A 16,693-nucleotide genomic window follows, 5' to 3' on the forward strand; every position below is an offset into this window, starting at 1 on the left:
CCTTTTCTTGAAGATAGTTAACTTTGGCAGAACTCCTTCTATCTCAGCCTTCTGAAAGGAGTTTCAATTTCAGTCCAATTTCCCATGGGGAGTGGTGGTGGCAAATGCGGCTGAAATTGACTGGAGGACACACCCTTCTGCCTCAGGAGGGACATCCAGATGCCAACGCTGGGACAGGCAGCAGATTAGTATTGCTCTGATCTCTTCCCTCCCCCAAGATTATACTAGGGGAAAAGCGTGTGTAGGCTAAATTCCCAGGCACACCATAATCGCTATTAACAGCTACAAGAGAAACGTTACCCACAGTTCCCTTGCTCTGACATACAGAATTGTTTTCATTCTCTGATCCTTTCCGGCCATTGGCTGTATGAATATGTATTTATTAGGAGGTAGTTTGCACAGAGTAAAGACAATTTTGTCTGCATTTCTCCCTTAACATTGTATAAACATGTTTCCCGTGGCATCCAGAGTATTGTTAATGGAGGCATTATTTCATACTGCTAATGTACCGAGGTTACTTAGCCATTCCCTAGTGTGCAATATTTAGGTTATTTCAAACTGTTATTATAAATGATGCTACAATGCATACTATACATGGACTTTGCGACAGTTCAAAGCAATGGACTAGATGTTCATATGATGAACTACATGTACACACAGCAACATGGATGCTTCATATCAAGAGGAAAACAAAAGATGCAGGGCTAATAGAATACCAAGTAGATAAGTCAAAAACCCACATAAGGGGCACCTGGGCGGCTCAGTGGGTTAAGCGTTCGACTTCGGCTCAGGTCATGATCTCGCCGTTGGTGAGTTTGAGCCCCGCGTGGGGCTCTGTGCTGACAGCTTGGAGCCTAGAGCCTGCTTCAGATTCTGTGTCTCCAGTCTCTCTCCCCGCCCCTCCCCCGCTCATGCTTTCTTGCTCTCTGGCTCTCTCAAAAATAAACATTAAAAAATAAAACCCACTTAAAACATTCTATCTTTTAAAAGGATACATGCAGTTTTAAGACCATGGATGGAACACATAAGGAATGGCATCTTCAAAACGGAGGGTAGTGGGATAAGGGACAGGTAAAGAATGAGGGGGCAAGAAAAGTCAAATCAGAGAGGAGCCAGGGCACACATGGGCGACTGTCACTATGTTTTATGAATGAGAGTATAATTTACTTTCTGGCGTTTCCGTCCAGGGATAAAAACATTTTTTAAAAATCTGTTCCAACAAACATTTCTAAACGATTTCCTTTATCCACTTAAAATGTTTAATTTGAGTACCTTCTTAGAAGGGGTACCAGTGGTGATACAGGAAACTGACTCCAGAGTCCTATTGTCCTCAGGATAAATAAAGTCCAAGATACTAAGCTTTGAACAGAGGGACCTTGAGATCTTGTCCTCACTTGCCCCTCCAACCACACTTCCCACTGCCTCCCTCCCTGTCCACAGTCTAGCCACAAGGAACTGCCCTTGTCACATCGAGCACTTGACATTGTGTTCCCACTGCAGGGACACCCTGCTCTCCACTAGCTGCATTCCTTCACTTTCTCTCTCTTCACCACCGCTTGGTCAACTTTTACTCACCCACCAGGTCTTATTTAGGCAATTCCTTCTCTACAGCACTCGTCTTGCTGCCTGCCCCCCAACACCCTCCCCAAGAATGAGTGAGATGCCTCCAGTCTTCCCAGTTACATCACTAGGTAGCGGAGCCCAAGCCTCCACCAGTTCCTTGACGAAGGATAGCATCTAGTTATTCACCACTTAATCCTCAAAAAATAGCAATGGCTTTCTTTTAGTACTAACTGTGACAACACCGTACTAAACATTTAACTCAGATGATCTCTTTCCATCCTCCTGCAGCCTTAAGGGGAAGTATTAGTGGGATCCCCACATTGTACAGAGGAAGAATGTAAATTTAGAGAGATAACTAATTGCTCAGCATGCCCAACCAGCAAGTGACCGAGCAGGAATACCAACCCATAGATGGCTCTTCACCCTTCCTCCCTCCTGCCCTGGTGTCCAATGTCTAGGACAAAGCTTATGGGCACACTGTGTGCTTAGTATATATCTTTTGAATAAATATGTATGTAGATAAATAGGCAGTTATGGTAATAGTGTGGCTTCTGGTATTTCTAAGTTTTACAAACAAGAACACATGGATTTTCCAATATACCATAAAATATTCCAGAAATTAATTTTTATACTAGTCATGCTAACATGCAAAAAGTCAAGCAGGTCATTCTCCAAAGAATACGAAAGAAACAGCAGGTAGAGAATTCAATAGAGAATCACAGAAGCTCTTCTAAATGCCAAAAGCAAGAGATGTTCATTTTCTAGTTAAAAAAAAAGGAACTGGGAGGAAGACGTTCAGAATCAAATGACCTCTAGCAATGCTTAGTGGTGACCAGAGCAGAAAATCCTTGAGCTAAGGCGTAGAGAACAATTTCTTTCTCCCCTTAGAGATTATTAAAAACTTATGAGAATGCTTCTTTCAAAACAAAATGCAAATGAAAATTCACATCTATCATCACTTTTACCATAAGAAAAGACTGTTGCCTTGTTTTTGTCTTGTTGCCAAGTGTTCATCTAGTGACAACAGAGAAAACAACATTGAGCCTAGGCTGGGGAGGAGAAAAGGATCAGCTCTCAAAAGAGCCAATTGTTTACAAAGGGGACCAATGAGTAGTAGTAGTGAACCATCCTTTCTGGGGAGAATGTTTCCTTTATGTTCACTCTCTTATCCAACCCAGCCTAAAATTGGATTATACTTGTTGCAGACGGGTAGTGTGGCACGTGTAAACTAGTGAGATCTGCCAGTTCTAGAAGAAAAATGACTGAAGCTATTAGGAAAGGAAGAAGAGCCACCCTTGACATTGAGAAGCTGGCCCGGGGCTCACAGCTGGACAGTGTGACTCTGCCAGGAGACAAAAACAATTTCCCAGAATACCAGCCTCACACAAGCCTGCCCTGAAACCAGAAGAAAATGAGACAAAGCCAGACCACTTCATGGTTTTGGCCAAGCACAGACAAAAACAGGTCACTGTGCCACCCACAAAATGCCACACACCTCCCCTCTCTTAGACCAAATGAGTGACTGCTACTTCTTTACCATGTACAGCTTTATCATCATTCCAGTTTTCCCTTCCTATAGATGAGATTCATTAAGACCCTCAATCACACAATTTCCCCACTTTCCAACAGCACCCAATCTGGAGGCCATGTCTGCTTCCTTAGGCTCTCCCCCGGGTCACACGACTGAAGCTTCCTTCTAACACTGTCTTACTAAGACCCATGATTTCCCATGGCGTGTATTCACCCTCCCTGCAACAAGTGACAAGTTGAACTTGTTCAACTACAGGTGTGCTTCTGGTAGTCTTTGGCTGAAGCTTATTGGCACTATGCTTACACATTCCAGTCCGGGTGTGCATATGGAGTTATAAACATCATATATTTTTACATAAAATCAAGGTAGCAAGAAATCTCAGGCAACTCAAACTCCAAAATATACTTTTGTGCCTGAACTATCTGTAAAGATAGGCTACCATGATCACATGAATCAGATAATTAGATAATTACATAGTTTGCTGCATGACAGATGAAGCAATTATCATACACTTCAGAAAATTTTAATAACTTGATGTCTTCATTACTCATTTAATTTACTCTCATATAATACTAATATTTCAACAGTACAATGCTTTTGAGATGTGTGTTTTTAAGCCATGAATTACCTAGCAAGTCAGTAAATTGAGAATGTTTCAAATATCGGCTACTTTTCATTTAAATATTTATGTTCAAAAGCAGGATACAAACTTGTACAGAAAGTATGGTCACAACTAAGAAGAATAACAGAAATAAAAGACTGGTGGCTAAAATCTAACCAGAGTTGTTCTTTCATTCTTTCTTTCTTTGGTGTATTTTCTAAATTGTGCAGTTAATATTTTAATTTGATAATATTTTTTTTAATTTTTATTTTGTTTTTAGAGAGAGGGGTGGGGAGACGGGCAGTGGGAGAGAGAGAGAATCCCGAGCAGGCTTTACACTAGTGTAGAGCCCGACACGGAGCTGGATCTCAGAGCCAAGAGATCATGACCTGAGCTGATAGCAAGAGTCGGGCGCTCAACCTACTGAGCCACACAGGGAGCAAATAACATAGATACAAACAATTATAAGAGAATACCATGAAAAATTATATGCCAACAAACTGGGCAATCTGGAAGAAATGGACAAATTCTTAGAAACTTACACACTACCAAAACTGAAACAGGAAGAGATAGGAAATTTGAACAGATCCATAACCAGCAAGGAAATTGAATCAGGTATCAAAAATCTACAAACAAACAGGACTCTTCGGCCAGATGGCTTCCCAGGGGAGTTCTTCCAGACATTTAAAGAAGAATTAATACCTGTTCTTCTCAAACTGTTACAAAAAGTAGAATGCAAAGAAAGTTTTCAAACTCATTCCATGAAGCCAGCATGACCGTGATTCCAAAACCAGACAAAGACCCCACTAAAAAGGAGAACTACAGGCCAACATCCCTGATGAAGCTGCAGGAAAAAATTCTCAACAAGATACTAGCAAATCCGATTCAACAGTACATTAAAAGAATTATTCACCATGATCAAGTTGGATTTATTCCTGGGCTGCAGGGCTGGTTCAATATTCCCGAATCGATCAATGTGATACACCACATTATAAAAGGAAGGATAAGAACCATCTGATCCTCTCAATAGATGCAGAAAAAGCACTTGACAAAATACAGCATCCTTTCTTGATAAAAACACTCAAGAAAGTAGGGATAGAAGGAACATATCTCAACATCACAAAGGCCATGTCCTCAACAGGGAAAAACTGAGAGCTTTCCCCCTCTGATCAGGAACACGACAAAGATGTCCACTCTTACCACTATTATTCAACATAGTACTGGAAGTCCTAGTCTCAGCAATCAAACAACCAAAAGAAATAGAAGGCATACAAATCAGCAAAGAAGAAGTCAAACGTTCACTCTTCACAGATGCCGTGATGCTGTCCATGGAAAACCGGAAGACTCCCATCAAAAAACTGCTAGAACTGATTGATATGTGAATTCAGCGAAGTTGCAGGATGTAAAATCAATGTACAGATATTGGTTGCATCTGCTTCTTCAATACACCAGCACTGAAGTAGCAGAAAGAGAAATCAAGGAATTGATCGCATTTACAATTGCACCAAAAGCCATAAGATACCTAGGAATAAACCTAACCAAAGAGGTAAAAGATCTGTATGCTGAAAACTATAGAAAGCTTATGAAAAAAACTGAAGAAGACACAAAGAAAATGGGGAAACATCCCATGTTTATGGAGTGGAGGAACAAATATTGTTAAAATGTCTATACTATCCAAAGCCATCTACACATTCAATGCAATCCCTATCAATATGACACCAGCATTCTTCACAAAGCTACGACAAACAATTCTAAAATTTGGAGGGAACCAGAAAAGACCCAAAGTAATGTTGAAAAAAAAAAAGCCAAAGCTGGAGGCATCACAATTCCAGACATCAATCTGTATTACAAAGCTGTAATCATGAAGACAGTACGATACTGGCACAAAAACAGTCACATAGATCAATGGAACAGAATAGAGAGCCCAGAAATGGACCCGCAAATGTGTGGCCAACTTAATCTTTGACAAAGCAAGAAAGTTTATCCAATGGGAAAAGTCTCTTCAGCAAATGGTGCTGAAGAAAGAAACTGGGCCACTGTCTTATACCATACATAAAAATAAATTCAAAATGGATGAAAGACCTAAATGTGAGATAGGAAACCATCAAAATCCTAGAGGAGAAAATAGGCAGCAACCTCTTTGGCCTCGGCTGCAGCAACTTATTACTAGAAATATCTCCAGAGGCAAGGGGAAAAAAAGCAAAAAAGAACTATTGGGACCTCATCAAGATAAAAAGCTTCTGTACAGCAAAGGAAACAATCAACATAACTAAAAGCAACCGATGGAATGGGAGAAGATATTTGCAAATGATGTATCACATAAAGGATTAGCATCCAAAATCTATAAAGAATTTATCAAACTCAACATCCCCCCAAAAGTAAATAATCCAGTGAAGAAATGGGCAGAAGACATGAATTGACACTTTTCCAAAGAAGACATCCAGATGGCTAACAGACGCATGAAAAGCTGCTCAACATCACTCATCATCAGGAAAATACAAATCAAAACCACAATGAGATACAACCACACACCTGTCAAAATGGCTAAAATTAATAACTCGGGAAACAACAGATGTTGGTGAGAATGAGGAGAAAGGGGAACACTTTTGAAATGTTGGTGGGAATGCAAACTGATGCAGCCACTCTGGAATGTGATTCCAGAACCTCCAGTATGGAGGCTCCCCCCCAAATTTAAAATAGATCTACACTATGACCCAGCAATTGCACTACTAGGTATTTATCCAAAGGATACAAAAATGCGGGTCTGAAGGTACACATGCACCCCAATGTTTGTAGCAGTGCTATCAACAATAGCCAAAATATGGAAAGAGCCAAATGTCCATTGACTGATGAATGGATAAAGAAGTGGTATACACACACACACACACACACACACACACACACACTGGGATAGTACTTGGCGATGAAAAAGAATGAAATCTTGCCATTTGCAACAACGTGGATGGAACTAGAGCGTATTATGCTAAACAAAGTAAGTCAGTCATAGAAAGACAAATATCATATGATTTTCACACATGTGGAGTTTAAGAAACAAAACAGCTGAACATAAGGGAAGGGAAGGAAAAATAAGATAAAAACAGAGATGGAGGCAAAGCTTAAGGAACTCTTAAATACATTGGGATGAGCACCGGGTGTTGTATGGAAACCAATTTGTCAATAAATCATATTTAATATATAAAAAAAAGAAACTCTTAAATACAGAGAGCAAACTGAGGGTTGCCAGAGGGGAGGTAGGTGGGGGACAGGCTAAATGGGTGATGGGCATTAAGGAGGGCACTTGTTGGCATGAGCTTTGGGTGTCATATGCAAGTGATGAATCACTGGGTTCTACTCGTGAAACCAATACTACACTGTATGTTAACTAACTTGAAATTAAATAAATAATGTACTCTAAAAATATATTATTAATTTCTAGTTTCATTTTACTCTGTGCTTCCTCCTATCTGTTTTTTTTTTTTGTAGTTGTTATTTTTAATGGTTATTTATTTTTGAGGAGGGAAAGACAGAGCATGAGCTGGGGAGGGGGGGGGCAGAGAGAGAGGGAGACACAGAATGTGAAGCAGGTTCCAGGCTCTGAGCTGTCAGCACAGAGCCCGCCGCGGGGCTCGAGCTCAGCAACCGCGGGATCACGACCTGAGCTGAAGTTGAACACTCAACCAACTGAGCCACCCAGGGCCACCCCCCTCCAATCTGTTTAAAGAATAACATTCTTACTCCCTTTTGGTCTCGATTACCTTTACCAATGGTCTCACAAGAGGGTTGAGGATACACGTTCACTGATTACATCAAAGCAGTACATTTCTGCTGCCCTCTGCCTACAAGTAAAATATTCTTCAAATAGTAATGAGATATTTTAGGAACTCATCCTGTCCGACCATCTGAAAACAGGAACTGCAACTGACAAATATGACTAATGCATCACCAAAGATGAACAATTTTCCTGGTAGTGTGACGTCCACCCGACATTTTGCTCAACAGCAAAAATTAGTAATATTGATTAAAGAGGAACTTCTGCATCTTCTACAGGATATTTAATTTCACATTAAGCTTTCTAATGTTTATTTACTTCCGAGAGAGAGAGAGAGCAGGGGAGGGGCAGAGAGAGAGAGGGAGACACAGAATCCGAAGGAGGCTCCAGGCTCTGAGCTGTCAGCACCCAGCCTGACGAGGGGCTCGAACTCACAAGACCATGAGATCATGACCTGAGCTGAAGTTGGGTGCTTAACCAACTGAGCCACCCAGGCATCCCTCACATTAAGCTTTGTAATTACATTGACCATGTAACTTTTCTTAGGTTTTAGAGTCTTCTTCAGAGTCCATGAAATATCCTTAATCCTTTAAGAACTTAATAAAAAGACTGTCTTTTAAAAGAGCTTATAACTTCTCTATTTTTAGCATAACCATGAAGAAAATTTACGAAAAAAATCATCTAGGTCTCAAGACAGAACAAATGAATGTTGTTAGTTCATAAATATCCCTAATTCTTTAAGAACTTAGTTAAATTAATAAAATGATTATCTTTTAAAAGTGCTTATATATTTTTTCTACGTTTTAGTGTAAATATGAAACACACTAAAAAAAAACCTATCAAGACCTCTAGACAAAACAAATGAATTCCATGTATTTCTTTTTTTATTAAAAAAATTTTTTTAATGTTTATTAATTTTTGAGAGAGAGAGAGAGAGAGAGAGAGACAGAGTGCAGAGTGTGAGTGGGGCAGGAGCCAAGGGAGAGGGAGACACAGAATCCCAAACAGCTCCAGGCTCTGAGCTGTCAGCACAGAGCCCGATGCCGGGCTCAAACTCATGAGCCGTGAGATCATGACCTGAGCTGAAGTTGATGCGTAACCAACTGAGCCACCCAGGGGCCCCTAATCCCATGTATTTCTTATCAAGATCATGCCAAGAGGTGAAGAATTTGTAACCAAGTAAGTACCCCTTGTTCTGGAGTTGGGAAAAAAAAAACAGAGACATTTTAAAAGTTTAATATTGATTTAAGATGTGAAAGAATTGCCCTACACTGAAAGGCTGCAATATTTATTCCACAGCTTTGGCAATATTGACTGAACCGTGACAAGCCTATAATGAAACAGATTCTGTCATCTTTCTTGTAGACAGGAACCAGGCAGACATGTTTCCATTTATTTAAAATGTAGCTTAAAATAAAAACAATATTAAGAAGTATGAATAAGATTTGGGGCAATTCTTCTGGCTTTGGAGATAAACACTGAGATAGAAGAAAGCTTTCAAGTTGAGTTTATGTTCAAATTCCTCAAATATCAGTACGGATTGGGAGGAAGGGGGGATAGATTTGGGGACAAAAGGAAAAATAATATAGCTTTAAGTTTCTCACAACAGTGTGGTAAATAAATAAGCACAAATTAAGATAATGATTAAAATAAGTGATGTGTAGGCATCCCTTTTGTGAAGTGTTTGGTTATATTTTGTTTTGGAAGGGTTTTTTTTTAATGCTTATTTATTTATTTTGAGAAAGAGAAAGAGAGAGAGAGAGAGAATCCCAAGCAGGCCCCGTGCTGTCAGCTCAGAGCCTGACATGGGGCTCGATCCTACAAACCATGAGATCATGCATGACCTGAGCCAAAACCAAGAGATGGTCACTTAACCTACTGAGCCACCCTGGCGCACTTGTTTTGGAGTTTTTCGCTATTTATATGATATCAATCTATTTGAAGTCTCCTTTTGTTATTTCTAACATCAAATATGTCTTCTGTGAGCCATTTTATAAATGGCATCCATACTGCAATCATGTACAAACCCAAAATGATATTTCTATCATTTCTTCCAGAAATTATTTATTTCACAATCTTCCAGCTTTTTATTTTTTATTTACTTATTTATTTAAAAAAAAATTTTAATCTTTATTTATTTTTGAGAGAGAGGCAGAGCGTGAGCAGGGAAGGAGCAGAGAAAGAAAGACACATGGAATCTGAAGCAGGCTCCAGGCCCTGAGCTGTCAGCACAGAGCCCGACACGGGGCTCAAACTCACGGATTGCGAGATCATTACCTGAGCTGAAGTCGGACGCTCAACCGACTGAGCTACCCAGGTGCCCCAACCACCTTCCAGCTTTTTAAAAATGGAAACTACTTCATATGTGATGCTCATAACACTAACCAGATCAAGGTAACTTGTTTTGGAATAAGTACAAAAAGGCATTGGTGATTCCCTTAGATGCCAGGAATAGTCCCTGCTTCTATGTTGGAAAGTTTGAGGTGAAAGATAAATTAAATATACCAAGAACATAACCCTCCTACCTGGGTAGCAGAGCCAACCAGAGTCCTTTATTCCCTGAACTGGGTGGCTTCGGAACCAAAATTTCAGGGCCCATCACCTTGATCCGGTTACTTTTCTCCTTAAGTTTTAAGTTGTAAACCATATGACACTGTAATTTATTTTCTGACCTCCTTTACTATTTCATTTTCCATGTTGGATAAATAAGCACGTTCAGCAGAGGCACATGTTTTGATGATTTTACCTAGATTAACTGTATTAAATCTATAAATTATCACCAGAGGCTCATTTCTTATGCTATACTCCTCTGGGATGGATTCTAAGAAGTTAGTGGAGGCTCTTGGTCTAATGGCTTATAGAACCAGATGTGGACTGAGCCTTATAAGGAGCAAATGTAAGTTAGAATGCCTGCTTTTTAAGAAGGGTTAGAAGTTTCTGATAAAATGCAGAAAATAACCTATGAATGCAAAATCCATCTAGTAATTTCGAATTTGATGCTTGGTCTCTCTTGATGTGGGCCCAATCTAAATTCTACAATATTTATTGACACCTGCTATGTGCCAGACCCTGTTCTGGTTGTCAATAAATACAAGGGACAAGGATACCTGCCTTCCTGAAATTTACATCTAGTAGAGGGAGAAAGGCAAACAATACACATAATAAATAAATTCTATAGTACGACTGAGGGTGGCTGGTACTATGGAGGAATGAAATCAGCAGGGAAAGGGGGGTTACGAGGAAAGAGTATGAGGAGGGTTGCAGTCTTGAATAAAGAAGTCACAGCAGGCCTCATTAAAAAAGGTAACATCTGGGGGCGCCTGGGTGGCTCAGTTGCTTAAGTGTCCAACTTCAGCTCAGGTAATGATCTCACGGACTGTGGGTTCGAGCTCCGCCTTGGGCTCTATGTTGACAGCTCAGAACCTGGAGCCTGTTTCAGATTCCGTGTTTCCCTCTCCCTCTCTCGCTCTCTGCCTCTCCCTGACTTGCGCTGTGTCTCTCTCTCTCTCTCAAAAATAAATAAACATAAAAAAACTATTTTCACTGTAACCCACAGTAAGAAATACATTCTACAGTATGACCCAGCAGTCACAGGACAGACACACAACTGAAACTTTTCCCAAACCAATACTTACTTGCATCATGTTCAATGGACTCTAATTCTAGTCTATTAGGTTTCTGTTCTTTATTCAACACTGATAGCACTGACTAAATTAATTTCACACCCTAGTAATAGGTTGTGATCTGCCGTTGAAAAAGCATGGCTATCAGTAATGTGCTCATTTTAGCTACATCCTAACACATGGATGACGTCATCGACATCATCAACTCTGAGCATGCCAGACACCACACACGACCTAATGACTTTGACCGGGAACTACCATTAGCTCATTAATCAAAATCCAATGTATATATACGATATTCTGCTTTCATGACAGCTGTCATTATATAAAAATACTGCGTGGGCTGGATCACCACTAGGAGATGTAAAACATATGAAATTTGGGCACATCATTTTTGACAGGCAGCCAGTATTCATGGTAGTTGGCTAAAGAGATTTGACTTCAAATAAACAAATGTTTAGTGTTTCCATAAAAGCATAGATGCAACCCTGATTAGTAAATTTGCTAATAGATTCCTGTTCATTATCTCCAGACCAGTCTTTAGATGTACTTGTTTTTAGATAATACAAATTTTAGAACTGTATCTCAAAATGTTTTGATGGATTCTCAACATGTTTGAGAGCAGCTTCTTTTTATGAGCACTGGTACTTTTCTGAACTGTTAGATTGCTCTTTCAAAACTCAAAATTTGTTTTAAATCGGCGCTATAGTTTTAAATATTTTTTTCCGCTGCAAAAAAAGTTCTTACATTTGCCGTTGGATAGGTTCCAGTTTATTTGTTTGTGACTTAGTTATTTTACAATTGGAAGTTTGTACCCCTTCACCCCCTTCACCTATTTCATACATCCTCTCACCCATTTGCCCTCTGGCAACCATCAGTTTGTTCTGTGTAGTTGAGTCTGTTTTTTGTTTGTTCATTTGCTTTATTAGATTCCACATATAAGTGAAATCATATGATATTTATCTTTCTCTGTGTGACTGATTTCACCAAGCATAATACTATCTAGGTCCATCCATGTTGTCACAAATGGCAAGATTTCATTCTTTTTGATGGCTGAGTAATATTCCATTACACACACATATACATATATATACACACATATATATGTGTGTATATATACGTGTGTATATATATATATATATACCACATCTTCTTTATCTATTCATCATCATATCTTGGCTATTGTAAATGATGCTGTAGAGGTGAATGTATCCTTTCAAATCAGAGTTTCTGTTTTCTTTGGGTAAGTATCCAGCAGTGAATTACTGGATCATATGGCATTTTTTTTTTTAATTTTTTGAGGAAACTCCATATTGTTTTCCATAGTAAACACCGATTTACGTTCCCACCAACAGGGCACAAGGGGTCCCTTTTCTCCACAACCTTGTCAATACTTGTTATTTCTTGTCTTCTTGATACTAACCATTCTGACTGGTGTGAGAGGATTTATCTCATTATGGTTTCGATTCACATTTTCCTGATGATGAGGGATATAGAGCATCTTTTCATGGGTCTGTGGCCACCTGTATGTCTTCTTTGGAGCAACGTCTATTCAGGTTCTCTAACCAGTTTTAAATGGATTATTTATTTTATTTATTTAATTGTTTGGCGTTGAGTTGTATAGGTTCTTTACATATTTTGGATGTTAACCCCTTATTGGATACATCATTTGCAAATATCTTCTCTTAATCAATAGGTTGCCTTTTTATTGGTTTCCCTTGCTATGCAAAAAAAAAAAAAAAAAAAAAATTAAAAGAAAAAACTTTATTTTGCTGTAGTCCCAACAGTTTGTTCGTACTTTTGTTTCTGTTGCCTGAGGAGACATACACATAAATATGTTGCTGAGGCCAATGTACAAGAGATTACTGCTTATGTTTTCTTTTGGAAGTTTTATGGTTTCACATCTCACATTTAGGCTTTTAGGTTCAAGTTTTACAGTAAACTGGAATCGTCCTCTGAACCACTGAGCACTCTGTGCTTTCTGTTAAGATAGCCACTAACCACCTGTGACTTTTGAGCACTTGAAATGTGGATTGTACGACTGAGAAACTGAAATTTTAATTTCGCTTATTCTTAATCTAAATCTAAGTAGCCATGCTGGGCTAATGGCTGCCATATTGGATAGAGCAGCTTTACAAAGAAAAGCTGAACAAGTCATTTCCCTACTTAAACCACACCAGTGGCTTCCAATGATGATTCAAATAAAATTTGAAGTCCTCAGTTTGATATTCAGGGCCAAGAGGAGCTGAGCTGCCCACTACTTTCCTCCTGTAATGCCAGGGTTCCTTGGTCTTCTTTCTGTTCCTGCCACATGCCATGCTCCTTTCACCCTCAAGGACCTGACACAGGTTGCTCCTTCTGACAGGAAAGTTCTCTCCACCCCCACCCAACACGCCTCTCACGTCCTCCATTTCTTTGGCTAGAGCCTATTCATTTCTTAGGTCTCTTTCTATTATTGGTTCACTTACCCATTTGTTCAGCAAATATTTTTTAGAGTTCCAACTGCGAGCCAAGCATCATGCTAGCAAGTGACAGCAAAGACAACAGAACACGATAAAACAGGCCCTTTGTCTTTGTGGAGCTTATAGTCTAGTTAGGATGATGGACTTTTTAGAATAAATAATCTAAATAATAGTAAATTGTGACAAGCTTCTTAAATCTGGGCTCTGAACCAAACCAGATAATCATGGCAGGTAGGGAGACGATTCTCAGAGGATATGACATTTTCAATGAAGTTCTGAAGGAAAAGAAGCCACATTACGTGAGGACTAAGAAGAAGGGCACTGGAGAGCACTTATTACAGTGGTAGTGAAAGCTTGGCCCTGTGATTACATATTTATTTAATGTCTGTAAGCTCCATAAGGCAGGGGCTCTGTCTATCTTGTCTTATTTTCCCATAGCAAGACCTGGCATATAATTAATGCTCAGTAAATGCTTGTTAATGGATGGGGAAGTAAATTTTTTAAAGTCTAAAAAAACCCAAAATAGTTGCTTGAGAATAATTACAAAAAGAAAAATCATTAGTGATTATTAATTGTGATTCACTTTGGATTAAACAGACAATTTTATCCAAAGATTTTGAGCCTTTAAAGCACAAAGTACAAAATGATTTCTCAAGAATGAAGAATTTGTTGATAGCACACACAAATTTTTAGAATGCCTTTTTTTCCCCAAGATTTTACTGTATTTTATTATTATTTTTTTAAAATATAATTTGCTGTTGGGGCGCCTGGGTGGCTCAGGTGGTTAAACGTCCGACTCCAGCTCCGGTCATGATCTCGCGGTTCGTGAGTTCGAGCCCCCCGTCGGGCTCTGTGCTGACAGCTCAGAGCCTGGAGCCTGCTTTGAATTCTGTGTCTCCTTCTCTCTCTGCTCCAACCTCGCTCATGCTCTCTCTCTCTCTCTCTCTCTCTCCTTCAAAAATAAATAACAAACATTTAAAAAAAATTAAAAAAAAAACAAAACTGAGACCAGATATAAAACACTATACCACATCCTTAATTTGTAAAGAAGACAGGCTGGTAAATACCATTTAAAGAAATCAGTTATATGATGTGGACATGCTTTTCAGCAAAGAAAGTCCTGGTCCCTGTTTCCACTTAGGGTTGGGATAAAGGCAACAGACTTGAGTTGCAGCCAAAGAGATTTAGATTAGACATTAGAAATAACTACATATCTCTGCAAGACATTCAAGATTGCGTGGGGATTTGGAGAACAAGAGCTTTGCTGAAATAGCCGAGATCCTAGCCTACTTGGAACTAGAAAGGATTATCAATGTCATAGGTGTCCTTTGAAATTTGAGATTTGGTCTGTAAACTCTCCAGGTATGAAGATCTCAACAGATCTCAGAATCTACAGCAAGGCAGGAAGAACACCGAGGAAGAGAACAAGAAACTTGGTCCTCAGCCCTTATAAGAGCCTGTACTAATTAATGACAAGCTGTCATACACCAACGGACTAGTGGTGACCAGGGCTCTGGGGGACCCGTGATGCAGGGTAAGGTGTGGCTTCATCTGTACTCCAGGTTATTTCTACTCACCCGTCAATAAGCATTCGTAGAGGAACGTTAGAAATCCATAATGTGCAAAGTGCTCTGCAGAATGAATATAGGAAGAATAATATTACTGCTTATCCTTAAAAGTGTACACTCAACTTAGAAAGGACTCATATGTTTGAAATAATTAGAAAAACAACACACTGACTGATAATCAATGGAAGTGCTTCTGAACGCAAGGAAAGATTATGGGCTGGGCTCACTGTCACTGAGGAGGGGTTTATGATGAGTCCCTTTTAAATGTTTACTTACTCAGAGAGAGAGAGAGAGAGCGCAGTTGAGAGATGGTCAGAGAGAGAGGGAGACACAGAATCTGAAGCAGGCTCCAGGCTCTGAGCTGTCAGCACAGAGCCCGACATGGGGCTGGAACCCACGAATTGAGAGATCATGACCGGAGCCAAAGTTGGAAGTTTAACCCAGGGACTGGGCCACCCAGGTGCCCCTCTGCTTCTTTTTTATGTTAAAACTTGGGATTTTTGTTATTATTAAATGACTACTCTTAATTACTTTAGAACACTGAAGGAAAGAAGCCTAGGTATGATTGAATAACCTTCTTATCATTCAGTTTAGGCTGAGCTTTAACCTGGAGCTTAAAACTCTTTTCCTGACAGTTAGTATTTCTTGAAATTTTCATTGCATCCGAGGACAATTTCTTGGAAAGTAGCAGTAACAGTTTTAACACGGCAGAGCCATGAAAAATTCAGACTTCCTAAAATATAGGATCTCAACAGTTTTACTTCAGATCCTCAAAAAATGCTTGTAGAATGCTCATCTGCTAGGGGCGCCTGGGTGGCTCAGTCGGTTAAGCGTCCGACTTCGGCTCAGGTCATGATCTCGCGGTCCGTGAGTTCGAGCCCCGCGTCGGGCTCTGTGCTGACAGCTCAGAGCCTGGAGCCTGTTTCAGATTCTGTGTCTGCCTCTCTCTCTGCCCCTCCCCCATTCATGCTCTGTCTCTCTCTGTCTCAAAAATAAATAAACGTTAAAAAAAATTTAAAAATTGAAAAGAATGCTCATCTGCTACTGGAAAAGGGCACGAGAGTTATGCTCAAAGGTTCAGGATTGCAGAGCAGCAGGCTGAGCACTGAGTGGAGAGCAGGAAATGTGGACTACCTCTGTGCCTCATCAGTGTTTCCGGACTCAAGTCAGGTCAAGTCACTTCTCCAATCTAGGTTTTATCTAAAACTAAGGGGAATTAAGTCTGATAAATGAAAACAAAACAAAACAACATTTTTCAGTTCAAACTTTGTATGAAAATACATTAAATATATTTATTTATGTACCTGGGGTTCTAGCTTGAGTTTAACCTGGCATATTCTAGGGTATCACTGGACATACCTGACAGGTGGGCAGAAGAGGTCTAGTTGCATGAGGAAGTCTCTTGGGAAAAGAACTCAGTCCTAGAGAGTCACGCACACACACGGTTCACAATCAGTTCTCCAACACTGGAGAATGGAGACGATATGAAGCGTGTTGTCTGCTATTTAGAGCCTCTTTGGCCCAGCCCTCATGGACTCGTGGTTGAATTCTAGGAAAACTTCTGAGATATTGGTGT

Source organism: Panthera tigris, chromosome A1 (genome assembly GCF_018350195.1).
Source record: "Panthera tigris isolate Pti1 chromosome A1, P.tigris_Pti1_mat1.1, whole genome shotgun sequence".
NCBI classification, from domain to species: domain Eukaryota; kingdom Metazoa; phylum Chordata; class Mammalia; order Carnivora; family Felidae; genus Panthera; species Panthera tigris.